This window comes from Monodelphis domestica, chromosome 1, assembly GCF_027887165.1.
Source record: "Monodelphis domestica isolate mMonDom1 chromosome 1, mMonDom1.pri, whole genome shotgun sequence".
Taxonomy (NCBI): domain Eukaryota; kingdom Metazoa; phylum Chordata; class Mammalia; order Didelphimorphia; family Didelphidae; genus Monodelphis; species Monodelphis domestica.
Window position 1 is genome coordinate 754,819,398 of NC_077227.1, and position 26,229 is coordinate 754,845,626.

The 26,229-nt window shown below is 40.0% G+C and overlaps 1 long non-coding RNA gene across 1 annotated transcript in view; it reads left to right on the forward strand.

Moving 5' to 3' along the window:
* LOC103097642 (uncharacterized) overlaps positions 1 to 12,675 on the forward strand; it is an 87,160-nt gene extending 74,485 nt beyond the window's left edge. Inside the window, exon 3 of the long non-coding RNA XR_008915933.1 lies at positions 12,462 to 12,675. This is a non-coding gene — a long non-coding RNA (uncharacterized LOC103097642). The remainder of the gene's footprint in view (positions 1 to 12,461) is intronic.
* Positions 12,676 to 26,229: the final 13,554 nt, after the last annotated feature.

Here is a 26,229-nt window from a genome sequence, read left to right on the forward strand (position 1 = left end):
TAATTTCTTCCTCCTGGCTTCCTTCAAGAAGGAGATAATAAGGGGTCACTACGTGGTTCAGTGGATTGAAAGCCAGGTCTAGATTTAGGAGGTTCAAGGTTCAAATCTGGTCCCAGGCATTTCCTAGCTGTGTGATACTGAGAGGATCATTTAACTCCTATTGTCTAGTTCTTACCACTTGGAACCAATACATAATATTGATTCTAAGACATAAACTAAGGTGTTTTTTTTTAAAGAAAGAGATAAACATACCACTTTCTGCAATAAACTTTTCCTTATACTCAAGTTTAGCATCTTCCTACTGATTGTTTCCAAATTATCATATATCTATATATAGATAGATATTCTCTCTCCCTCCCTCCCTCTCTCTCTCTCTCTCCCTCTTTCTCTGTGTCTGTCTCTGTCTGTCTCTGTCTCTCTGTCTGTCTGTCTGTCTGTCTGTCTCTCTCTCTCCCTTCCTCTCTCTTTCTCTCTCTCTCTCCTTTCCTGTCTCTGTCTCTGTCTGTCTCTGTTTCTGTTTCTGTCTCTGTCTCTGTCTCTCTCTGTCTGTCTGTCTGTCTGTCTGTCTCTCTCTCTCTCTCTCTCTCTCTCTCTCTCTCTCTCTCTCTCTCTCTCTCTCTCTCTCTCTCTCTCTTCCTCCCTCCTTACAATTGGGTTGAGATCCTTGAAAACAGGGACTGAGGTTTGTGTGTGTGTGTGTGTGTGTGTGTGTGTGTGTGTGTGTGTGTGTGTGTGTGTGTGTTTGCTTATTTGTTTGTTTGTTTTTTATACAGTGCCTCCTATACATGGTAGGTACATAATAAATGTATATTGACTCAACTTCCCTTTTTTGCTTAACTTTGGCAAACTTCTCTAGGCCAGGTCTACCTATTTAATCTGGTCTATCTGGCATACACAAATATCTTCTGGTAGGCAGCATGGTGTAATCAAAAGAAATATAAAACGATAACTAGGAAAGGGAAATAAGAAGGGATTCGATAATGCTAAACTGTTTACACTTCTAAATGGAAAGATGATACCTGTAACTCCTAAGAACTTGATCATTATTAAGGCAGTTAGAAGGAGTATACATATATAGATGAATGGATGTAAGTTGACTATAATAGCATGATTTCCAAAAAAATAAATTAAGGGGAAGAAAGAAACATGAACTGAGAGAAAAAGAAATGGAAAGATAGGATGGGGTAAATTTTATCACATAAAAGATGCACAAGAGGAAGCTATTTTACACTGGAAGGGTGGCAGGTATCATCTGAATCTTATTCTCATCAGAATTGACTAAAAATGTAAATAACATATGCACTCAATTGGGTATAGAAAGCTATCTTGCCCTACAGGTAAGTAGGAAGTGAGAGAGATAAGAGTAGAAGACAGGCGATAAAAGACAGGAGACTCAGTGGTCAGAAGCAAAACAGATTTTTGGTGAGGGGCAGATTGAAAGGAGAGAGACAGAGACAGAGAAACAGAGACAGATATCAGCAGACAGAGATAGACAGACAGAGAGAGAGACAGAGACCAGAGGAATGGAGGCAGAGAGAGAGAGAGAGAGAGAGAGAGAGAGAGAGAGAGAGAGAGAGAGAGAGAGAGAGAGAGAGAGAGAAATATACAAAAGAAAAAGATGGAGAGAAATACACAGGAATTATAACTGTGAGTGCAAATGAGATGAACTTATCCATAAAACAGAAATGGAGAGCCGTGTAGATTGAAAACCAAAATCCAATAATAATATGTTCTCTATAGGAAAGACCCTTGAAACAGTAAAAATAAGTGGCTATAGCAAAGCCAATTATGTTTCAGATTATGTATAAAAATCAAGGAGAGCAATCATGACATCAATCAAAAGCAAAAATATGTCTAATTAAAAGAGATAAGCAGAGAAACTACATTTTGCTGAAAGGTAGAATGGACAGTAAAGTAATATCAATACTAAACATATATGTGTCAAAGAGTATAGCATTCAAAAAGGGGATGGCAAATGAGAGTCGGGAGGTAATGATAAAACTCAACTCTCTCTTCTCAGAACTAGATGAATCTAACAACAATAACGACAAAGCAATAAATAAAAAGGTAAGGAAATAAGTAGAATTTTAGAAAAGTTAGATATGATAGACCAATGTAGAAAATACAATGAGAAAAGAAAAGAACAAACCTTTTTCTCAGTGTTACATGGCATCTACACAAAAAAATGACAAACCTCATGACATTTAGCAGCAACATAAGACATTTTTGGCATTTAAAAGAAAAACATAAATATAAAATTTTCAAATCATAATGCAATAAAATGACATTTAATAAAGGGTTTTGGAAACATAGAATAATGTTTCTGAGACTGAGATTTGGAGATAGACTGAGTTGTTAGGCTTTAGATTATTAGCATAGGTAATTCTTTATCTCCTTTCTATCTTTCCCTGTCTTGTTATCGTTATATTACTATAATAAAGCCATTAGAGCTATTAACAGTCTTGTAACTTGAGGATTAATTTCTATAAACAACCACAACAGTTTTTTTTACTCTTATAATTTACAAGCCCATTCTAACCATTACAGCTCTAAAACTGTGCATATGCTTCAGCCTTGCACTACTACAATGAGAACTATACCCCAAAGAGATAAAAAATGGAAAAAGACCTATGTGTACAAAAACATTTATAGCACTATTCATGTTAGCAAAGAATTGAAAATTGAAAGGTTGCCTCCCAATTGGCGAATGATTGAACAAGTTATGATATAGATTTTGATGAAATACAATTTTTCCATAAGAAATAATGAGAATTCTTTCAAGAAAAACCCGGGAAGACTTACCTGAACTGATACAAAATGAAATGAGCAGAATCAGGAGAACACTGTACACAGTAAAAGCAATATTTTACAACGATCAACTATGAATGACTTAGCTATCCTCAGGAATTCAATGCTCTAAGAAAATTCTGAAGAATTCGTGATTAAAAATACTATACACTATCAGAGAAAGAACTGATAGAGTTAGAAAGTATATTTTATATGTTTTCTTGATTTTTTTTGATCTGTATTTTCTTTTCCAACATGGTTAATATAGCAATACATGTCACACAACTACACAGGTAGGACATATCAAATTGCTTGTACTCTTAAGGAATGGGAGGAGAGAAAGGGAAGGAAAGAATTTGGAACTGATTTTTTAATGAATGTTAAAAAATGTTTTTAAATTAATTTGTAAAAAAAAGAAATATTTTAAAAGAAAATGTTTTCTTTCCACATACTATCCATGTGACCTTGAGAAAGTTTTGTAACTTTTATAGCCCTCAGCTTCCTCCTCTGTTAAGTGATAGGGTTGGACTATACAACTTCCAAATTCTCATCTAGGGCTAAATCTGTGATCCTGTTGTGGATAGCCAGAGGACCAACTGGCTGTATTTTCCATCTTAAATGATGGTTTATGTAAGATCTTTTGAACTGTCATTCAAGAAAATAGTCATCATCTTAGGCATCAAATGATGAAGAAATATGACTTGATAGGCAGTCTAAGTGATGTCTCTCTCTTGTGGGCCTCTGGGTGTTAAGATTGGCACTGACAAGGCTCACCATGCAACCATTAGACCTGACAGGTTTATTCCAAGAGTGACAGATAGATGGAGGTACATTTGATGAAGGCTGATGGGTTGTCTTCATTATTTTAAAGTCTATTTACCAAAAAAGCTTGTTCAGTGACATCATCTCTCTCTAACAGTATTTGCTTTTATGTATAGAAGAGAAGGAAAAAGAAAGAAAGAAAGAAAGAAAAGAAAGAAAGAAAGAAAGAAAGAAAGAAAGAAAGAAAGAAAGAAAGAAAGAAAGAAAGAAAGAAAGAAAGAAAGAAAGAAAGAAAGAAAGAAAGAAAGAAAGAAAGAAAGAAAGAAAGAAAGAAAGAAAGAAAGAAAGAAAGAAAGAAAGAAAGAAAGAAAGAAAGAAAGAAAGAAAGAAAGAAAGAAAGGAGGGAAGGAGGGAGGGAGGGAGGGAGGGAGGGAGGGAGGGAGGAAGGGAGGAAGGAAGGAAGGAAGGAAGGAAGGAAGGAAGGAAGGAAGGAAGGAAGGAAGGAAGGAAGGAAGGAAGGAAGGAAGGAAGGAAGGAAGGAAGGAAGGAAGGAAGGAAGGAAGGAAGGAAGGAAGGAAGTGTTTGGAGGGTCAGATATTGAAGTATACAACAAACTGTGTTATGTATGCATTTCATAATAAAAAATGTATAATAGCCCACTCTTTTTTTTAACATTTTCCAGATTCTGCTAGTATAATTTTCCATCAGTCTATCCAAGTTTTCCTGTTTCTCTGAGTGCTTAGTGTTCATCATTTCCTAAAGTACAGATAATAATCTGTTGTTCATTTGTTAGTTTTTTTTTTTTCATTCTCTCTCCCCATTGGTGAAAACCTAACTGGGTAGGTAATAAAGGCAAATTGTAATAATGTCCTAAAGGACTCTTCCTGCCCTCCTCTCCCCTTCTAATCTATTAATTAACAGGAGTGTATGGGGTCTTCTGGAAAGACTGCCACTTCTTGTGTGATGGTTTGCTGAGCCCAATTTATAGGGCTGCTTTCCTCTTTTGCTGTCCACCTGCCACCTAGCTCTCACCTATGACTTCAGTAAGCTATAGCATGCTTAGTGGCCACATTCTGGGGGAGAAAAATGTCTCATCTGATAGACTAAACCAAGTTGAAGGTAACTTCCAAGCCTCAAACCCATCAGTGAGTTAAAAGGATGTCTACACAGGCATGTGAAATCTTCCCCAGAAGCACAAGGGAATGTGAACAACTTGATCCAGTGGCCATAAAGGCAGCTGAAGTAGGCACTATGGAGTTCTTAGACTGGTTAGAGAATGAAGACACCCTGGTCATCCAGTGAATTCCAAGCCATCCCCAATCACCTTGACTTTTTTTTGCCACTAGGCTTGATGTCTCTGGAAGAGAGAGTAGAGTAATGGCTTTGTGTTACTATGCAGTTCACTTGTGAATCAAAAGACATGATCCAAGCTACTTTATTATTTCACATTTTTCTATCTCATTATTTTATGTCCCAAATGTTCATATGGGCTCTATGTACCTAAATAGAACCTTCTGAGATCATATTGATCTGATCAGTTACAGTCTAACACATGGTACATTGATCATAACATCATGGTGTTATTTTGTTATGGAGATTAACAAACAAACAAACAACCAGTAACAAGCCTTTATGAATTGCTTACTATGTACCAGGTACTGTCCTTTAGACTAATCAACCTTATCTGTAGCTCTAGCCATTTTTTCCTGCTCAACTGACTCCCTTAAAAAGACCAAATGGTCCTACCTAATGTTAATGCCTCCACAGTTTGGTTCCCCCTGAACTTAGCAGCATTTCCTGATGGGATTCTCATCTGCCCACTGCCTTCTGACAAAGCTCAATGACTCTGTCCTTGGTACATTAGCCATCTTTCCTCCCTCCTTGCTTTGGTTTAAGCTGCAGCATGTCTAGAATCCCTTAGTCTTCTTCCTCAGTTATTGAATCACTATCTATTCTTTAAAATCCAACTCACATGCCACCTTCTTTGGGAAGCTTTCCCCAACTGGCTGTACATTAGAATGGCATAGCCCTTAGTTGGTACCTCTACAATGCAGTCACTACAACTTGGGCACATCAAGAGAGTCACTTTGTTTTTTATTTTCTGAAGCTGTTTTGTGTCTCCCACAGCACCTAGTTCTGGGCTCTGCATACAGGAGGGTCTTAATACATGTATGTTTAGGAAATGAAAAATGAATGCATGATGGTAGCAATAAACCCAGGAGTCAGATTAGCAAACTATATGAAGAGGACAGAGAAACAAATTCAAGGTAAAAAAAGAAGTCGGGGTCTTCAAAGGGAGATGTTTAAAATAAGTACAAGAAACTCTTGTTATGGAAATTTCCTTGGCTAACGCTGATCAGAATTCCTGTGTATTTTACAATTTCAAGAGTCATTTTGGATAGTAAAATGGTTAAATGACACTGCTAGTAACTGTCAGGTAGAACTCGAATCCAAGCCTCCCTCCAAGATTCACTCTCCATTATCTACAATAGCTCTCTACCAAGAGGAAACTGGGAAGATTGAAGGCAAAATCCCTGACAAGATTCTAAGGAGGACCTGGTGATTTTCAAATTTAGGAGTTAGCCTAGAGAGAGGGCTTTGCTCTGGGGTACAGACCTGGCTCCTGGCTCTTCCAAAGGAAGTTAGTATTTCATGATTGGCACTGATACTTGCTCTTACTTTGAATTCCACCTCTGCCTAGGTGACATAGAGCCAGAGCCTTAATGTCATCAAGCCTCGTTTTTCTTATCTCTATATAGGTGCCTTAGTGAAAACATATTGAAGCCCTACTATGTTCCAGGACAATGCTAAGTGCTGGAAATCAAATGACAAAATTGACCTCAAAGAATTTATCATCTATTGGCTCTTTACTAATCGGGGGGGGGGGGGGCAAATAGGGGTGTTGGGTGTTAAGGGAATTCTAGTACCCCTTTGGAAGGACCCGCCAAGCCCTCTTCAGGGATCCTCACCCACCTTTGGTTTCCAACTGTTATCTAGCTCTTACCTATGGCTCCAAGTAGCTGTAGCCTGTGCAGCAACCACATCCCAGTAAACCATCTTGACACATAGGCTAAACCAGGATGAGGGCAAACTCGCCTGTGAATGAGGGAGATTCCTACCCAAGCATATCAAGACATTTCCTGGAGGAATGGCCATGAAGGAGGCTGAAGCAGGTGCTCTGGTCGTAGAGAGAAGATGCTGAGGTCATCCACTGCATCCCTGGCCACTGCCAGTCGTCTTGACTTCTGTCTTCCTACTAGACACCTACAACTCCGAAAGACAGAGGCAGATGGATGATTCGTGCAGCTCTGCCTTACGTACATCACATGCCAGTCATCACCCATGATTCATTACCCACCATAGTAATATCATTGGTCTTCTTTGAAAAGCAACAGCCAACAGAGTGATACCTTCTCTGCAGCTTTAGTCTCAAAGGCTTGTCTGGGAGCTCAGAGGGCTTAAGCAACTTTCCCAAGCTCATAAGGAAGGAGAGCTTGCTTCTCAGCCATAGGAGGCAGCCAGCGAAAATGTACAGATAAGGAAATTGAGGCTCATGGAATTGAAGCTACTTGCCAGAGTCACATATTTAGAGGACGGTGAAGCATTATTATTGTTCATTATATTTCCCATTTCTATAGCACTTCCAGGTTTACACTGTGCTTGCCTCTCAGCCACTCTAGGAGATTGGGAATCCAAGAACCGATCAGATACCAGAGAGAACCTTGGATTGTGAGTTCAAAGGCTTAAATTCAAGTCTGGGCTCTGAAATTTGCCTCCTCTATGACCTTGAATAAGTCATTTCTTCTGCTTAGGCCTGAGTCAGATGAGAGAATTATACGAGGTAATCTTAGAGGTTTCCTGTTAACTCTGAGCTGTATGAACTCCCTATTATCACCATTTTACAAACCAGAATCTCTGTCAGAAAATACTTAATTCTGAGGCAATACCATTCACCATCCTTTTGCAAATAACCAGAGACCCTTCTACAAAACACCCCAAGCCCTCTCACTCCACCAGTCATCATTTGGTCTCTGCTAGACTTCCAAGGAAAGAGAGCCCTTTGCCTCCTGATGTACAGCCCATTCCATTTTTGGAGGGTTAAACACGAGAGCTTTTCTTCATCTTCATCCCCCCATGGATGTTTTCTGCCTGTGTCATTTTGACCAAGTCCTCTATAATCCTCATAATTTCCCCTCCTTGGGTCTCAGTTTCCTCATCTGTGAAGTGAGGAGGTTAGAATGGCTGATCTCTGAGGATCCTTTCAGCTCTAGACCTGTGATCCCATGAGTGCATCTCTCTAAGGTCCCTTCCAGAAGTTGGTTTGGGTTTTTTTCCTTGACATCCAGACTAGGAACTCATCTGTGTAACTTCTGCCCATTTTTGCTCCTAGTTCTGTCCTCTAGAAACAGAGGCTTGGGCTCCACAGTGATGCTACTGACTTGTCAATGAGTTTTTAAATTAGCCAAAAATAATACCCTCATGGGAACAGTGTGATGTTGGAAAGCAGCTCATTAAGGACTTCAGGTCTTTCTTCTCATGTCCCAGCTCTTGTCTCAAGGCTGGCTTTGCTCTTTGCCTCTGCACCCCCACAAAATGTCCTTTTCCTTTCTGGGGCTTTGGTGATAGCTGGTCAATGGCTTCACTTGGTCTTTCTTTGTCTTGTGAAGAAGTCATCAATACAGTCTCTTTAGCATCCAGACCTGCTGGGGCAAGAAAAATTTCAACCACTTTTCTGAAGAGACCTAAGGAAAAGGACTCTGGATTCTCTGTGTCAGAGTAGCTACAAGAAAAATGATAGACTTGGAAATGGAAGGGGCCTTAGAGACCATAGAGTCCAATGCTCTCATTTTACAGATGGGGAAACTGAGGACTAGGGACTGGAAAACTATTTGTCAAAAGTCACATAGTGATAAATATCAGAGGTGGAATTTGAACACGTGTCCTCTGGCTCCAGGGCTATTCCTCTTATACAGAAACAATATTTCTGTCAGCCATACAGAACAAGCCCCCCTTAATTCCAGTGCCTTCCCTATATTAATCATATCCTTTTAAAATTATTAACTCTTCACCCTGTATGTAGCTTGCTTTGCATATATTGGTTTGTATGTTGTCTCTCCTATTAGATTATAAGCTGGTTGTGGGTAAGGACTGTCTTTTGATTCTTTTTGGATTCCCAGCTCTTAGCACCATGCCTGCCTCATCATAGGAGCTTGATAAATGTTGATTCATAGACTCATTCTAGCAAATGGAGGAGAAACTAGTTAGGGAAGCTATGGTTGCTCGAGGAGCCTCTAGTCTTACTTCAGGCAATAAGGTATCCTGGAAAGAGGGCTGGGCTAAAAGCTGGAACATATTAACCTCAATTTCAGATCTAATGCTTAGGGATAGTGAGCAAATTATTACACTTGCTTGAGTCTCAGTTTCCCCCCTGTAAATCTTGAAATTTCTCAGACTTGTGAATGTTAAAAATTTCCACATTGAGGAATCCTCCATTGGAACAAATTCCCTACTGGGAAACATTCCCCATTTTGATGTGAGAACTCGCCAGGATCAGAAATGGGAGGACCTCTACTCCACCCATACTTAAGACTGCTTTAGGGGAGAAAACTCCTTGCTAAACAATGAAAGTACTTGGACCCATGCTTATAATAAGGCAAGGAGTTCTTTGAGTCATGCCTGTTTTTAGAATTGATACAATGAGATGCTAGGTACCTAAAAAGGTCGGGCAAGTTTTCTCTTAATGAGATTAGTTGACTCAGCTGTGTTTTCACTGGTTCAGACTTACTGAGGAGATTAGTCGACACAGAAGCATTTTTTTCTGGTTCAGACTTACTGAGGAGATTTGTCGACTTAGCAAGAATTCAGATGGGAAGTCCTTTGGAAAACATCTACAGTGATTGGTAGATGTAAGGACTTAGGGGAGGTGACATAGGAGAAAAACCTATATAAGAAGCAGAATCTCTTGAGAAAAAATCCTTTTGGAGGATCTCTGATGAGGATCGCTTGGGAAGAATCTCTTGAGAGAGGCTCTGGAGAAGGGAAGCTCTTGGAGGACAATCTCTAAGGAGATCTCGCTGGAGCTCCTCTGAGGGGACTCTGTCCCTCTGGAGGCTCTGGAGAGAGGCCCTTTGGAACAGTCTCTGGCTGGAAGGCTCTTTAAGGAGGACTCTGGCTGGAACTCTCTCTGGTGAAGTCAGCTGAGATGGAGCTGGCCTGGTGTCACTAGAATCTTTGCTTAGACAGTCCTTGTGGTGAGTGTTAAAAGACTGACTGACTGATCTCTCTCTCTCTCTTAAGACTCAGGTCTAGGCCATGTTGGCTTAAGGCCGTTCATACTTATTTCCTTTTTCTCTCTTTCTCTCTTTTCTTTAATTCCACATTTGTATTATTTAAAATCTCTATAAAACCCAGTTGACTTGGGTATTTGAATAATTGGGAATATTTCCCTGGTGACCACCTTATATTTGATTTAAAAACCAAGACACTGTAGTAAAACATATTTTCTGCAGTCAAATTTACTCACCCTCTCTTATATCTATCACAATTTATCTCTTCCACCATTTTAACTCACCACAGTTTACAACATCACTCTTTTAACTGTTACAGTTTAAGGCCTTCAACCATTTTAAATATAACACCCCTCTTTAAAATGGGCAAAAACTGCATGATGCATTTGTATCAGAGGGTTATTCTGAACAAAGGACAATGAAAACTGAAATAGCAGAACAATGGGGCCAGTAACTTTTAATGGGAAGGACATACATTTCTGATTTCCCCAGAATAAGGACTAAAAAAGCATATCTGTACATGAAACATAATGCTTTCATACTATAATTGAAAGGTGGAAAGAAAGAAGGAAGGATCATTGGTGTTGAGGTGGAATCAGGAAAGGCTCCCTGAAGGAGGTGGAATTTGACATAGGTCTCAAAGAATCATAGAGATGAGGGGGAACTTGGATATTACATAATCTGACCCCCTGATTTTGAAGAGGAAGAAATGGAGGGCCACAGAGGAGACAGGTCTCCTTCAGTATGGCCCAGAAAGTTAGCAGCAGAGTGAATTCTACCATTTAGGCTCTTGAGCTCCAAAAGACTGTCTAGATACAACACTATATATGGGGGCTCTTCCCCTACACTTCCCCAGAGCCTGGCATACATAGTGTCCTTGAGAAGTGTTGGATTAGTAACTTATTCTCTGCCATGGTCTCGGTAGTATCCTTTGAGTGATGCTCACTTAGGAAAAGATGGAAATGCAGAGGGAACCACATAGAGAGAAGAGAGACAGAGACAGAGAGACACAAAAAGACACAGAGACAGAGACAGGGAGAGAGGAGAGGAAGAGAGGAGAGGGAAAGAGGAGGTAGTTGGGGTAGCTACTGCCCCACAACCATGTTTATTGGCTGCAATGGGTACAGCCTTAGAAAATAATGATATGTGGCATTTTTACACAGTGCATTAAGGTTTGCTGGGTGTTATGTCTTCAGAGCCTCACCAGAAGCATTGTGGTAGAGTGGACGCTGGCCCTGGAGCCAGGAAGACCTGAATTCAAATCCTATTTTGTGCATTTAATGGTTTCATGACCACGGGCAAACCACGTCCTCCCTCTTGTCTGCAAAATGAGGTAGTTGGTGCTTCCCAGCTCTAACTGTAAGATCCTGTAAGCCCTGTGGGAGCACAATGCAGACATCACCTGAACTGTGTTCATAAGAAAAATGAGCCTGAGAGTGGGGAATAAGCTTGCCCAGAGCCATGGAATCCTATATCAGGGTAGAGGTCTAATGAGGAATTTGCTCCCTCCTTTCTCCATGTTTGGCATTCACTCCACCCTTAAATAATCTGGTTTTAAAATCAGTCAGCTCAGCCTTGCTAAGCATCCGTCCTCTCCTTGACACCTGGAGGACATGAAGATGGAGAGCAAGAGCCCCTGCCTCAGGCTGCCCTTGGACCAGCCAATAGAAAAGGCAGCCACTGGTGCCTCGAAGGAAAGTGGACCATAGTGGTAATGCTCTGAAAGCCCTGGATGGGTGTCCAGTGCAGCAGGTGTGGTCGCCACCACAGGAGACAGCTTGGAGGGCCCTGCATTCCAGGGGGACTGGGACCAGTCCTGGGCACCCCAATGTGGAAAAAGCACGCACACTTCCTGTAACACTGACCCCCCTCCACTCTAGTTCCTGCCCTCATTGGTGCCCTTCAAGTCACAGCTAAAAGTGTGCCTCCTACAGGAAGCTCTTCCCAGCCCCTCTTCCTTCCATTGCCTTGCCTCTGTTCCCATTTATTCATTATATACATTTATTGTCCCCTCCATTTGAGGTGGGGGCTCTGCTTTGCCTCTTTCTTAGCTCAGCCCAGCACCTGGCATATGGTAGGTGCCCAACGCTCACTTATTGAGAGATTGCTTAAAGGAGGGCAGAAAGAGGAACTCAGATGTCTATAGCTCTTTAACATTTTGCCAAGTGCCTCATTCACATTCTTTCACTTGGGTGTCACAACATTCTGGGGCTAGGCAGAGCTGCTATCTGATTTTACAGATTTGGAAACTGGGGTCAAGAGGCTGAGTCATTTGCCAGGCTGACGTCCCCCTTTAAAGAGGGACCTGAACTCAGGGCTCGCTGCTCTGTGTCTCGTTCTCTGCCCAAAATGCAACACAGTCTCTTATTGGGCAGAGTGATGCCAACCCTCAATGCCATCCCCAATTGTGATTCATTGTAATGGACTAGGGAAATGGATCCTGGAGAAGAGAGGATGAGAGGAGGACTCTGGTAATCAGTGTCCGACAGTGGGTGAAGGACTGTTGGGAGGAGGAGGCAGCAGCCTTGTTCTGCCTGGGCCCAGAACCAGTAGTGAGGAGGAGAAGGTGCCAGAAGAGAGATCTGAGCTGTTTCTTCCCTTTTCTCTTCTTTCCTTTCCTTTCAGAAAAAGAAATTGAACAAGCCATCAAAGAACTCTCTAAGAAAAAATCCCCAGGTCCAGATGGATTCACAAATGAATTTTATCAAACATTCAAAGAACAACTAATCCTAATATTATACAAACTATTTGACAGAATAAGCAAAGAAGGAGTTCTACCAAATTCCTTTCATGACACAAATATGGTACTAATTCCAAAGCCAAGTAGGTCAAAAACAGAGAAAGTAAACTACAGACCAATCTCCCTAATGAACATAGATGCAAAAATCTTAAATAGGATATGAGCAAAAAGACTCCAGCAAGGGATCATGAGGGTTATCCATTATGACCAGGTAGGATTCATATCAGGAATGCAAAGATGGTTCAATATTAGGAAAACCATCCATATAATTGACCATATTAACAAGCAAGGTGACAAAAAAAATCGCATGATTATCTCAATCAATGCAGAAAAAGCCTTTGACAAAATACAACACCCATTCCTATTGAAAACACTAGAAAGTATAGGAATAGAAGGGCCCTTTCTAAAAAAAATAAACAGTATCTATCTAAAACCATCAGCCAACATCATCTGCAATGGGGATAAACTAGAAGCCTTCCCAATAAGATCAGGAGTAAAACAAGGATGCCCATTATCACCCCTATTATTTAAGGTTGTACTAGAAACACTGGCTATAGCAATTAGAGAAGAAAAAGAAATTGAAGGCATTAAAATAGGCAATGAGGAGACCAAGTTATCACTCTTTGCGGATGATATGATGGTCTACTTAAAGAATCCTAGAGAATCAACCAAAAAGCTAGTCAAAATAATCAACAACTTTAGTAAAGTTGCAAGATACAAAAGAAACCCACATAAACATCAGCATTTCTATATATCTCCAAAACATCTCATCAGCAGAAATTAGAAAGAGAAATTCCATTTAAAATCACCCTAGACAATATAAAATACTTAGGAATCTATTTGCTAAGACAAACACAGGAACTATATGAACACAACTACAAAACAGTGTCACAAGATTAAAACTATATCTAAACAATTGGAAAAACATTGATTGCTAATGGGTAGGATGAGCTAACATAGTAAAAATGACAATCCTACCCAAATTAATTTACTTATTTAGTGCCATACCCATTGAACTACCAAAAAACTTTTTTACTAAATTAGAAAAAAACCATAACAAAGTTCATTTGGAAGAACAAAAGATCAAGGATATCCAGGGAAATCATGAAAAAAAAATGCAAAGGAAGACTTGCAGTCCCAGCTCTAAAACTATACTACTATACTATAAAGCAGTGGTCATCAAAACAATTTGGTACTGGCTAAGAGACAGAAATGAGGATCAGTGGAATAGACTTGGGATAAGTGACCTCAGCAAGACAGTCTATGATAAGCCCAAAGATCCCAGCTTCTGGGACCAAAATCCACTATTTGATAAAAAAAAAAAAACTGCTGGGGAAATTGGAAGACAGTATGGAAGAGATTAGGTTTGGATCAACATCTCACACCCTACACCAAGATAAACTCAGAATGGGTGAATGACTTGAATATAAAGAAGGAAACTATAAGCAAATTAGGTGAACATAGAATAGTATACATGTCAGATCTTTGGAGAAGGAAAGACTTTAAAACCAAGCAAGAGCTAGAAAAAAATCACAAAATATAAAATCAATAATTTTGATTACATCAAATTAAAAAGATTTTTTTACAAATAAAACCAATGCAACCAAAATTAGGGAAGCAACGAATTGGGAAACAATCTTCGTAACAAAAACCTCTGACAAAGGTCCAATTACTCAAATTTATAAAGAGCTAAACCAGTTGTACAAAAAATCAAGCCATTCTCCAATTGATAAATGGGCAAGGGATATGAATAGGCAATTTTCAGTTAAAGAAATCAAAACTATTCATAAGGACATGAAAAAGTGTTCTAAATCTCATATAATCAGAGAAATGCAAATCAAAACAACTCTGAGGTATCACCTCACACCTAGCAGATTGGCTAACATGACAACAAAGGAAAGTAATGAATGCTGGAGGGGATGAAGCAAAGTTAGTACATTAATGCATTGCTGGTGGAGTTGTGAATTGATCCAACCATTCTGGAGGGCAATTTGGAACTATGCCCAAAGGGCAATAAAAGACTGTCTGCCCTTTGATCCAGCCATAGCACTACTGGGTTTGTACCCCAAAGAGATAATAAGGAAAAAGACTTGTACAAGAATATTCATAGCTGCGCTCTTTGTGGTGTCAAAAAGTTGGAAAATGAGGGGATGCCCTTCAATTGGGGAATGGCTGAACACATTGTGGTATCTGTTGGTGATGGAATACTATTGTGTTCAAAGGAATGTACACAGAGACCAATACACTGTGGTGCAATCGAATGAAATGGACTTCTCCATTAGTGGCAATGCAATGTCCCTGAACAACTTGGAGGAATCTACAAGAAAAAAACATTATCCACATTCAGAGGAAAAACTGTGGGAGTAGAAACACAGAAGAAAAACAGCTGCTTGAATATGTGGGTTGAGGGGATATGGCTGGGGATGTAGACTCTAAATGAACATCCTAATGCAATCACCAACAACATGATCAAGGACACATGTAATACCCAGTGAAATTGTGCATCAGCTATGGGAAGGTGGGAGGAGGAGAGGGAGAGAAATAATATGATTCTTATAACTGAAGAAATAATGTTATAAATTGACTAATTAAATTAAATTTTAAAAGGGGGGGAAGAAAAATAGGAAAGAATAAGTTCAAAATTGGGGGAAGGGTACTTTAGAATATAGAACATGGAATTTCAAGGCAAAAAAAAAAGACCTTGAACACAGCACATGGATTATCAGACTTAGGAGGAATATCAAAGATAATCTATTCAAAGTACCTCATTTTAGAGAGAAAACTATGGTCCAAAGAGGGGTACTGACACAGATGACTGACCTAGTATTTGAGCTCTTATACCCAAAGGTACCAACCCTACTGACCCCCATCATTAACTAGAATCAGATTGCAATGGCCTGAGATCCTGGAGATGGATGCTTCCCAAACCATGATCAGAGGTTCTCATGTAGTAGGGACCCATTCTAAGAGATCAAGTCTAAAGTTTGAAAGTGAGGTCCAGAACAAAGGCAGATGTGGTTACCAAGATCATATAGAGGTTGAAGAACAGGAAAAAAACAGGGAAAGAGAGAGTGAGAGACAGAAAGACAGAGAGAGGGGGGGAGAGGGAGGAAGGAAAGAAGAAAGAGAGGGAGAAGGAGAAAAGGGGTTCTGAGTGTCAATCAGGAGGTACTAGTGCTCAGAGAAAAGAAAAAAAAGTTCTGTGTGTGTGTGTGTGTGTGTGTGTGTGTCCCAACCCAGGTAAGCAATTCCATCCTTCCTTTCCTTAAACTAGCAGCATCTGGACAGCTCCCTCCTGACTCCCCTGCTTTTCTCTCCTGAAAGTCAATAGCAGTCTAAGCTGCAGAGGGCCCTGGAGCCTCAATAAAGGATCTTCTTGATCCTAGTGGGAGAAGGCAGCCATTTAGCCTAACAGTCCTCATAAGGACATTCTGAAGTGGAAATCCTATGGGGAATTATTCATCCCATCACAAATCCTGAAACTAAGTTTCTGGAGAGCTTTTGGATACTAATTGTAAAGGGCAATGCAGAGTATCCTCTGAGATCTTTATATGACTGGGGAGAGACTTTCAAAAGCCACCCCAAACTGGATCTGCCAAACTAGTCCACATGTAGCTGAATTCCTAAATGTGGGCAGACTGGAGAAAGAATTGCACGATTGACAGCTTTCCCAAGTTTGTGTCACATTTCTTCCTGCTCACAGATTGACATGCTGCAGCATCTTATAATTCCCTTTTTAATTTTTAAAAATTTATTCATTTATTTTTGTACATAATTCTCTTCAGACGTAGGCCCAGCACTGCCTTGGGAAATGTGCCACCCACAGAAATGAATCTAAAGAACAAAGAGCAGAATTCTATCTCCAGTCCAGAGAATTAAGTCCATTTGCATTTTTATGGCTTGGAGTTATGCCAGTGACAAAATGAGTGCATCTCAGCCAAAGCAGATAAGTAAATGCATCTTCACCGAGATTTTAATAGGGGACAAAACTAAGAGCTGCTTCCTTACCTTTGTTTTCTAGTAGAAAGGTGAATGGCTGTGACTCATCTGTATTCTCTTCTCAGCCCATCTTCTGATTGATCTATTGGTCAAAAAGCACTTGTTAAACACCCACTATGTTCTAGACTCTGTGCTAAGTGTGAGAAAGACAAAGACAAAAGTCCAGCAGTCCCTGCCCTCAAGTTGCTTACAATCTACCAAAGATTGTATTTACCTAGAAGTGTAGAGAAGTGCAGAGCACCAGCCCATCTCTGTATAAGCACCATGAGATTTCTTTAAATCTAACTTTCCATTATATAAATATGTACAAAATGTATAAAAATTAATACAGGGTAGCTTTGAGAGGAGACACTACCAGATGGTAGAGGGAGGAATAGATCAAGAAAGATCTCATGCAGGGGCAGCTAGATAGAATAGAGAACCAGGCTCACCTAAAGACAGGAGGTCCTGGGTTCAAATTTTACTTCATGCACTTCCTAGCCACAAGACTGTGGGCAAGTCACTTAACTCCTATTGCCTAGTCCTTATTGATTTTCTGCCTCAATTCTAAAGCATAAGGTAAGGGTTTTTAAAGAAATGGCTCATGCAGAATGTGACATTCTGAGTTTCACAACTGAAGGCAAGGTGAAAGAAAAGAAAGTGTTGGTTGCTGGCAAGACAATTGAAGAAGTACCCCAAGATTTGGAGTGGAGTGAAGCATATAGGAGACTTTTGCTGAAGTGGCTCAGTCTTCCTTTTGTCTCATTAATGACTTAATTCTAATAAGATGAGTTAATGATTCCCAGGCTAATCATATCCCAGGAGAAACAAAAACTTATTTTCTTAATATACTAATCTGGCTATTCCATCCTTTCCCTATAATCAATAAACTCCAGTGGCTCCCTATCACCTCCAAGGTCCAATATCATATCCTCCATTTGGCATTCAAAGCCTTTTACAACCTAACTTCTCCTCACTTTTCCCAGGCTTTTTACATTTTTCAGACCTCCATCCCCACCCTATAGCCTCTTCCATTCAGTGACACTGCTCCTAACTATCCCACAAATGAGACACTCCATCTCATAGATACAGGCACTTTCTCTCTCTCTTTCCCATGCATGGAACACTCTCCCTCCTCGTTGCCATCTCTCTACTTCCTTGGCTTCCTTCAAGTCTCAGCTAGAATTCCACCTTCTAAAGGAAGCCTTGAGGGGCAGTTGGGTGGCTCAGTAGATGGAGAGCTAGGTCAAGAGAAGGGAGGTCCTAAATTCAAATCTGGTCTTAGACCTTTCCTACCTATGTGATCCTGGGCAAGTCACTTAACCCCCATTACCTATCCCTTACCACCCTTCTACCTTGGAACCAATATGTGGTATTGATTCTAAGATGGAAGGAAAGGGTTTTTAAAAAATAAATTAAATAAAGGAAGCCTTCCCTATTCCTTTTCATTATAATGCCCGGCTTTGTTTTCTGTGTCTATACCTTAGTTTGTACATATTATTTGTTTGTTGTCTTCATTAGATTATGAGCTCCTTGAGGAGGGATTGCCTGGAACAAAGTACTTGGTTAATGATAGGCTCTTAAGAAATGTTTATTGACTGGCTGAGGGCATTAATGGATTTGGAGCTGGATTTAAGATTCTGAGAAATTGTCTCAACCAATCCCCTCATTTTACCCATAAGAAGACCAGTTCCTAAATTGGGTCAGTGATGTGTCTGAGGTCCCACAAAGAGGAAGCCACCAAAACAGGATTTAAACCCACCTCCCCTCCCCATAGTTCCATTTATTTCCAATGGCACAGGATTCCATTGTACTTTGTTTCTTTCTTTTTAAAAAAATCAATTTAAAATTGATACTAAGAATTTGTTATAAGGGAGAAGAGCAATGAGAGCTAAGCAATAGGATTTAAATGACTTGCCCAAGATCACACAGCTAGAAACCATCTGACACTAGGACCTCTCATCTCAAGACCTGGCTCTCTATCCATTGAGCCACCTAGCTGCCCCTATTGTACTTTGTTTCTTTTAATACATGATGTTTCACAGTATTACTATCCTCATTTTATTGGGGAGTAGGGCAAATAAAATTCTGAGAGGCAAAGTTCTGGGTATGAAAAATTAATATTTCAATTAGGTCAGCAACTAATCAACAAACTAAGGCTAGTTATCACTCTTGGTGATCAAAAATACCAAGGGAGCATCCTGCGCCAATATAAATCCAGGTCTGTCTTATTGACAGCAAACTACTGGGAATTTCCCTGATGAAAGAAAAACAATATTGATTGGTGCATGCCAACTCGAGGTGGGTTGAAAGATTTCAGCTCTTCCAAATTATTTTGTCATGGAGAGGGAAAGAGGGGAGGGAATAGTCATCTGGGGAATGAGATCTGGCCATGGGATCCCAGTCACCTTGAACAATCTGGGCAGGGAAGACTTCCCCAATCAGCATCTCTCTAGCCAAACTTTAATGAAGGGAACAGGGACACATCAGTCAATTTTGGTAGCCTGGGCTAGAGCCCTTTAGTTCTATTGACAGAGTGGACTGTGATTCCTTCAGCTAGAATGGGAGAGCTCTCTAAAAGCTAAACTGAAAATATGACACATTAATAATATTCAGAATCAGATGATACAGCAAGAAAATTATTTTTTTCTCAAAAAGGAAGTAAGGTTCAGAGAAAAGAAGTTATTTAACAATAGTCAAGCAGCTTTTCAGTGAAGGAGGCAAAACTTCTGTTACCAAGTCTGGATGATTTTCCATTATGTATCCCCTAGCTATTATACTGGGTGTCCCAAAAGTCTCAATGCAGTTTTAGTTATTAAAACATAGAATTTCCCAGCCCTAAAACCAGTTGGAGGATTTCTGTGGAGGGGAGTTAAAATAATAAAAAGTTTATGTCAAAGGCCATATGAGGACATCTAGTCTAGAGAAGAAATCTCTCAGGGGAAATGTAAGATCTGTCATCATGTTCTTACAGAAGAGGGAATAGAATGTCTCTACTTCATCGCCGAGGGAGAAAAGAGGAGCATTTAGGCAAGATTACAAAGGAGAAGATTTTGGCTTGACTTCAGGAAATTCCAATATTCCAGAGAATCAGGGGCTGCCTAGGGAAATGGTAGCTTCACCCCTGAGCAGAGGTCTCCAAGCAGAGAGCAGATGAGCATTCTTGAGACGTGCCGTAGAGGGGATTTCTATTCATTTAGCGGTTAGACAACGTGGCCTCTGAGGTCAGGTCACGAGAATTCTGTAGTACTGATAGTCTTGGTAATGAAGCCCAGGAGAGAAGATGAGCAATTGGGCCAGTAAAGGCTAGCCTGAGAAGTTGCATGCATGGCCTGATTGACCTCATTAGGCTGCCGATTTATAACTTGGAATTGTAGAAATGTTATGAAGCCACGTAGAAGTTAGTCTGTTGTCTGGGGGTGGCGGCTAACTAAGCATCCCAGCAATGGACACAAGATGGCTGAGACCTATGAGCTGACCCCAGGGAGGAAAATTTGTCAATTAGCTTTGTGGATAATCGAGAGAAGCATCCGCTAGGGAATGAAAGAACAAGAAAGTCACCCATCGCCATTGAGTCCTGGCCACTGTCACGTACCCTTAAAGCCCTCTCTGTTGCTGGCTGATTCAGCACCTGATTGGAATCCAAAATGGGCTCCTTCCTTCTCTTGGTATCAGCAGCTGTCCTGGGTCCCAAAGGTCCAAGAAAACAAATGTCCAGTGGGTGCTCAGGGCTTTCACATGGAATGCAGCTAATTGTGCCTCCACATCATTTAGATAAGCACCTTATTCTCATTATTTAAAGATCTCTTCCCTCACCTCTCATGTGGAAGCAAACGCTCTTCAGAATAAAGGCTTTTTTCTCCTGAAGTGACAACTACTCTTACTCGGGGCTTTGGAACTGGTGGTAGTGGTAGCAAACAGATCTCTTTTCTGGATGGACATATAGTCTCCTTGAAAGAATGTGACATCCCTATAGGGGAAGACTTTCATTTTTGCCCCCTATGATACCTAGCACAGTACCTAGCACAGAGTAGTTGCCTAATAAATGCTTGTTGACTATTTGACAAGAACAAGCAATTTGAGGAGTAAATTGGACCCACTGGAATCATGGCATCACCCTCCACAGGTCCAAGTTTGGTGCTGATGCTGGTTGCTTACATACAGAAGCCTGGCAAGATCTTAACTTCATGGATTATTAGAGCTGGAGGGGCTCGTAGTGATACTTGGGTTCCACTCCCTTATTCTACAGATTAGAAAAGTGAGATCTAGAGATATTTAGTAGTTCATCATAGAGAGTTAGTAGTAGAGGCAGGTTTTGAAACCAAGAGCACCAACTCTGGATCCAGGACTTGTCCTTCTGGCCCAGTGGGGAAACAGCTTTTTCTGGGTGACCTGAGAGAGAGAAAGAGCACATCAAAGAGATGAGCCTGGTGAGTCGCCCTGCCTAAGCTCACTCACACTTGGAGTTTTGCCATGGATAAATGAAATAAACCTTAGAAATGATTTAGTTTAAGTTCCTCAGAAGTCAAAAAGGGGAGAATGGGCTGCCAGGGTAACCCAGAAAGAGACACATACATGGACAGGGTGAGAGAAAGAATGAGATATAGATATAGAGTGAAAGGGATCTCAGATTATCTAGTCCAGCACCCTTAGTTTATGGGTGAGGAGACTGAGGCAGGGGTTGAGTAAATCGCCCAAGGTCACACAGCTAGTAGGTTTCAGAGGTAGAACCTGAACCTAGGGTCACTGAATCCAAAATCAGCACCCTTTCCACTCTATAACAGTCAGCCTCAAGAGTTCATTAGGAACAAGTGTAACTGCGAAAATATGGGTTTCCACAACTGTGAATTGCCGAATTGCCAAAACTGTAAAGGTTTTGGCCAAACTGAAAAGATAATTTTTAGTGTCTTGATTTATATTAAAAATAAGTAGTTGCCATGGGAAAATTCCCAAATATGAAAATACCCAAATCAACTGGGTTTTATGGAGATTTTAATTCATATAAATAAAGGAATTAAAGGAAGAGAAAGAGAAAAAAAAAAGAAAATAGTAGAAAGGGCCTAGGCCAAATGATCTAGGCCTGAACCTTAAGGAAGACTAGTCAGTCTCTATCACTCACCACAAGATCGTCCCAAGCAAGCTCTAGTCCTTCACTGAAATTCTCAACTCTTGAACTGAGTTCAGAGACTCTCCTCTGAACTCTTAACCTCCTCCAATTCAGCTTCCAAACTGAACTAAAAAAACGAACTGAACTGAATTCTCCTTTTAAAGAAAATTTCTCTTATGTCACCTCCCCTAAATTTTCACATCTACCAATCACAGTAGATGCTTTTTCCCAGAACTGCCCATTCTTAGTTCTCACCACTCTTTAGTTTTCACCTTCTCTGGGTAGATTATATCTTCTGAGTACTTCACACCTCTTTGTTAAGCTTGCCTTTTGTAAGTTGCTTGACCTTTCAGTGATTAATTTAACCTTTATAGGTAGTTAGCACCTTTTTTGTATTAGATCTAAAAATAGATCTAGCTTAAAGTTCAAGCTTTACTATAAGCATGAGTTGGGGACTTTTCATTGTTCAATCAGGAGTTTACAACTTTATCTTCCCCTAAGGCACTGTCTGAGCAGGGTGGAGTAATTTTAAAGTTCTCAATACATTTCTTACCAAGTACCTCCATTGTAGAGAATGGGGAATGGCTTAATCAAATCTTCTGAAGTAGAGTCTGAGTAAATTTTAAGATTCACAATCCCCCCTGATGATCATTGGGAGACTAGTCTCCCCATTGATCATTTAACATAATCATCTTGTAGTCCTAAACAAACTTCTAACTACAGATGTACACAATATTCAAATTTCTAAGAAGAAATTACAGTAGTTAGGGAGGAATAGAAAAGAAAGAAAGCAAAACCAATGTTTTGCTAGGCGCATTGACAGAAAGCCAAATTAGGGGCAGTCCCCCTTGGCATAAAAGTGTACACTTACAAATAAATGTTCAATTAAACTTCAGTTCAATCAACCACACCCAAAGTTCATTCTTGATATTCTTGATGTAGTGTGGGTTTTCTGGCATCTTTCTGCAACAGTTCATTCTTTGGATTTAGGAGTTAGCAAGGTTCTTCCTTGAAGATCTTTTCTCGAACTAAAAATTAAAATCTTGGATTTTTATTAAAATACAATCCCCCCTGAAGTGGGTGTTAAAAAACATCCAGTTCAGCTCAGGATTCAATGTTGAATTATGGGGGTGTATGAGTCAATTATCAAAAGAAGAGAAAAACAAAACATAAGGAAAAAAATTCAAAATAGTCCCTTGTATAGGTCCAATTTAAAGCAGTTTCTATCCCCCAAGTCTGTAGGACAGAATGCAGTAATATTTCATTTACCCATTTGCAGCCATGACTACAGGAAGTTGCCATATTTTAAGAAGAAAGAAAATTAGAATTCTATTTTGATAGGGAAGTGTCATTCCCTGGTCTGATTTTTGTCATTCTCAAGGATATAGGGAGCCAGCATGATAGTGAAATTTTGTACTTGTATGAGTACTTCACAAAGAGTATAGATACAAGGAAGTCCTATGACTTAGCATGTCAAGCATCACAACCTTGAATCTCACACTAATTTTTCCTCGGTGCTCTTTTTGGCACTATTCAGGTTAAGTTTGTGCTTCTTGTTTTTATCCCTTTTCCTGGAATCAGACACAAACATTAATCACAGTCCCATAACATTTTATCAATAAATGGCAGGTTCCCATAGTTTAAAGCTTTTGGGTATGCATTGATATATTGATATTATAGCAAGTATATATATATATATATATATATATATATATATGTTAAACTTATATTACTGCAGAAAAAAAATATGTACCTTTAGTACAAGAAATGAGAAAAAAAGGAAAAAATCAAATATTCTAATCAGAAATAAAAGAAAGGCAATACAAAAATAAGGAAAAAAAATCAGGAATTCAATGTGTTCTTGAAAAACAGCCTCCACTTTGTCAATGGATTATTATCTCCAGTACATGAGATAGGATGCAGTCAATCAGTCTCACCAGAAGATTCTCTCTTTACATGTGAGCAGTGAATCCAAGAGTCCTTCTCTCCAACCTTTATAGATGTTGGAGTAGTTAACAATATTTGGAATGGTCCTTCCAAGGAAGGCTGAGTTGCTCCAATATGCTTGAAATTCTTAATATACACTTTATCTCCTGGGTTCAGGTCATGAAGAGAAAAGGCATTGAGTTGGGAGAGAGAATCAAGTACCTGACCAAGTACCTCCATTGTAGAGAATGGGGAATAGCTTAATCAAATCTTCTGAAGTAGAGTCTGAGTACATTTTAAGATTCACAATAGATAACTCTAATTCTAGACCCAAGAATCAGACAAATCTCCAACTTTACCTCTTTGGCCTCGAGGTTTCTGAGCCTGTTACCTTCAACTCTCTTTGGTCTTCAGGCTTAGTGTTTTGCCATCAGGGTTTCATGACCCTGAAACTGGCCATGGTCGAATTTAACTTTTAGTCTATGGTTCTTCCAGCTATTATCCAAGGAATGGGAGGAAGAGAGGAATATTTTCTGGAATTAGCAGTGAGTGCCCATGAGGAAACTTCCAACTGGAATGCAGCCACTTGTGAAAAGCAGCATGAAGAGAGACAATGGATGAAACCCATTATTTCCCATGGGAGGGAGCTGCCTGAGAACTCAGGGTGGAATTTGATCTACCTTCTCATCTTCATTAATCTTCAGGAAGACTAATCACATTAATTAAGTTTGCCTTTCCAAATTGGGTGGCTTTGCAGAGTGCTGGGAGAAGAAATCAAAATAAGGGAATTAGAAATGGGGACAAAACAAAACCCATAGGATTCTTCTTACAAAATACAAATGCAAGTCAGTATCATGAACCTCCTCTCATTTAGGGGTTTTCCCTTCAAGAAAGGGGTGACAGAAGGAGAGAATCCTTAGAGATCCCAATCCAAAGAACATTTGATCCCCTATAGATGCAAGGTGCTATGCTAGGCCTGAGCATATGAAGACAAAACAAAGAGAACTTTGCCCTCAGGAAACTTGCCTGAGTCTTCTCTAGAGTGACTAGGCACATATGGGAACTGCAAAATGAAGAGTGGCTCTAGGGTAGTGGTTCTGACATGTTAGCACCAAACTTCCCAATCGTGAATGACCCTGAAGGAGGAATTCAGGCTTATTTGCCAAATCCCTACATGTCAAGATGGAGGGGGCAGGCATAGAGGCACTTTCTGCTTACTTCTGAGTCCTTGCTCCCTAAAAGGATGGATCACCTTGTGCTAGGAACTCTGGACAATTTATTTCACTTGAGAATATAATTTGGTTGGGAATACAAAGGTCTGGAAAAAGTCATTGCCCAAGAGAGTAGCCAGAAACTTTCATTAGGGTGATGTCACTGAGTTCAGTCATGGAGTCAGTACCTCTAGAGGGCAACGATAAACTCATGATTAGTAGCAGTAGAATGAGAGCAGTGAAGATCAATTAAGACGCAGTTCAGTAACACTACCAACCTACCAACCAACCATACAATAAATATTTATTACGTAATACTAATCATTGGGGAAATAAAGACAAGGGGCAAAACAAAAAGCCCTTGCTCTCAAAGAGATGAGTCTAATGGGGGGAGAAAACAGCTATATAGATAGACATATACAAGATGTAAGGAGAAAAAAAAACAGAAAACAAGATAATTTTGGAAAGGAACCTATTATCAGGTAGCTGTGGAATCTGGGAAAGGTCTGCCACTGTAGGTAGTACTTGAGGTGAGTCTTGAAGAAAATTCTAGTTTTTAAGGCGTAAGAGATGGGAAAGAATGACGGAGAGAGATGGGAAAGAACTCTAGGAATGGGTCCAGCCAGGGCAAAGGCATTGAGTTGGGAGAAAGAATCCTGAGTATAAGGTTTTAGAAGAAGGTCAGTCTTACTGAAAGAAAGAATAAGGAAGCAGGAAAAGGAAAAATAGAATTTGTTATGAAGGACTTTTAGGGTACCATATGGATGTTTACATTTGGTTTCAATTTAATAAGGATTCCCTAAACTTAACTGGCTATGGGTGGGAGTGAAGAGAAGGGGATCATCTAGTAAAACCTGTGCTTTGGAAAGTCATTTTCTTGGATGTGTGAAGGATGGATTGGAATGGAGAAAGATTTGATGCAGAAAGACCAATTAGGGAGTTAGTGCAACAGTCCAGGTGAGAGGTCCTGAGAGCACATTGCATGTTTCAGGCTGAGTGCAGAGAAGGGAAGAGATGCAAGCAATGTTGGGAAGGTAGCAATCATAAGACTTAGTGATGTATTGAATACAGGATATGGGGAGAATGAGGAGACAAGGATGATTCCAAGGAAGCCAAACTGGTTTATGGTTAGGCAACTTGGAAAAAAGGTAAATCTTCAACACTAATAAGAAAAATGGAAAAGAAGGAGACTTTAAAGACAATTATAATGAGTTCAGTGGCAGCTATGTGGTACAGTAGTACAGATCACTGGGCCTGGAATCAAGAAGATCTTAGTTCAAATCTAGCCTCAGATCCTTCTTAGCTATGTTATCCTGGGGAACTCATTTAACCCTTATTTGCCTCAGTCCCTCATCTGTAAAAATGGAGACACCCTAGAGAAGGAAATGGAAAATCACTCCAGTATTTTTGCCAAGAAGACCCCATGGACAA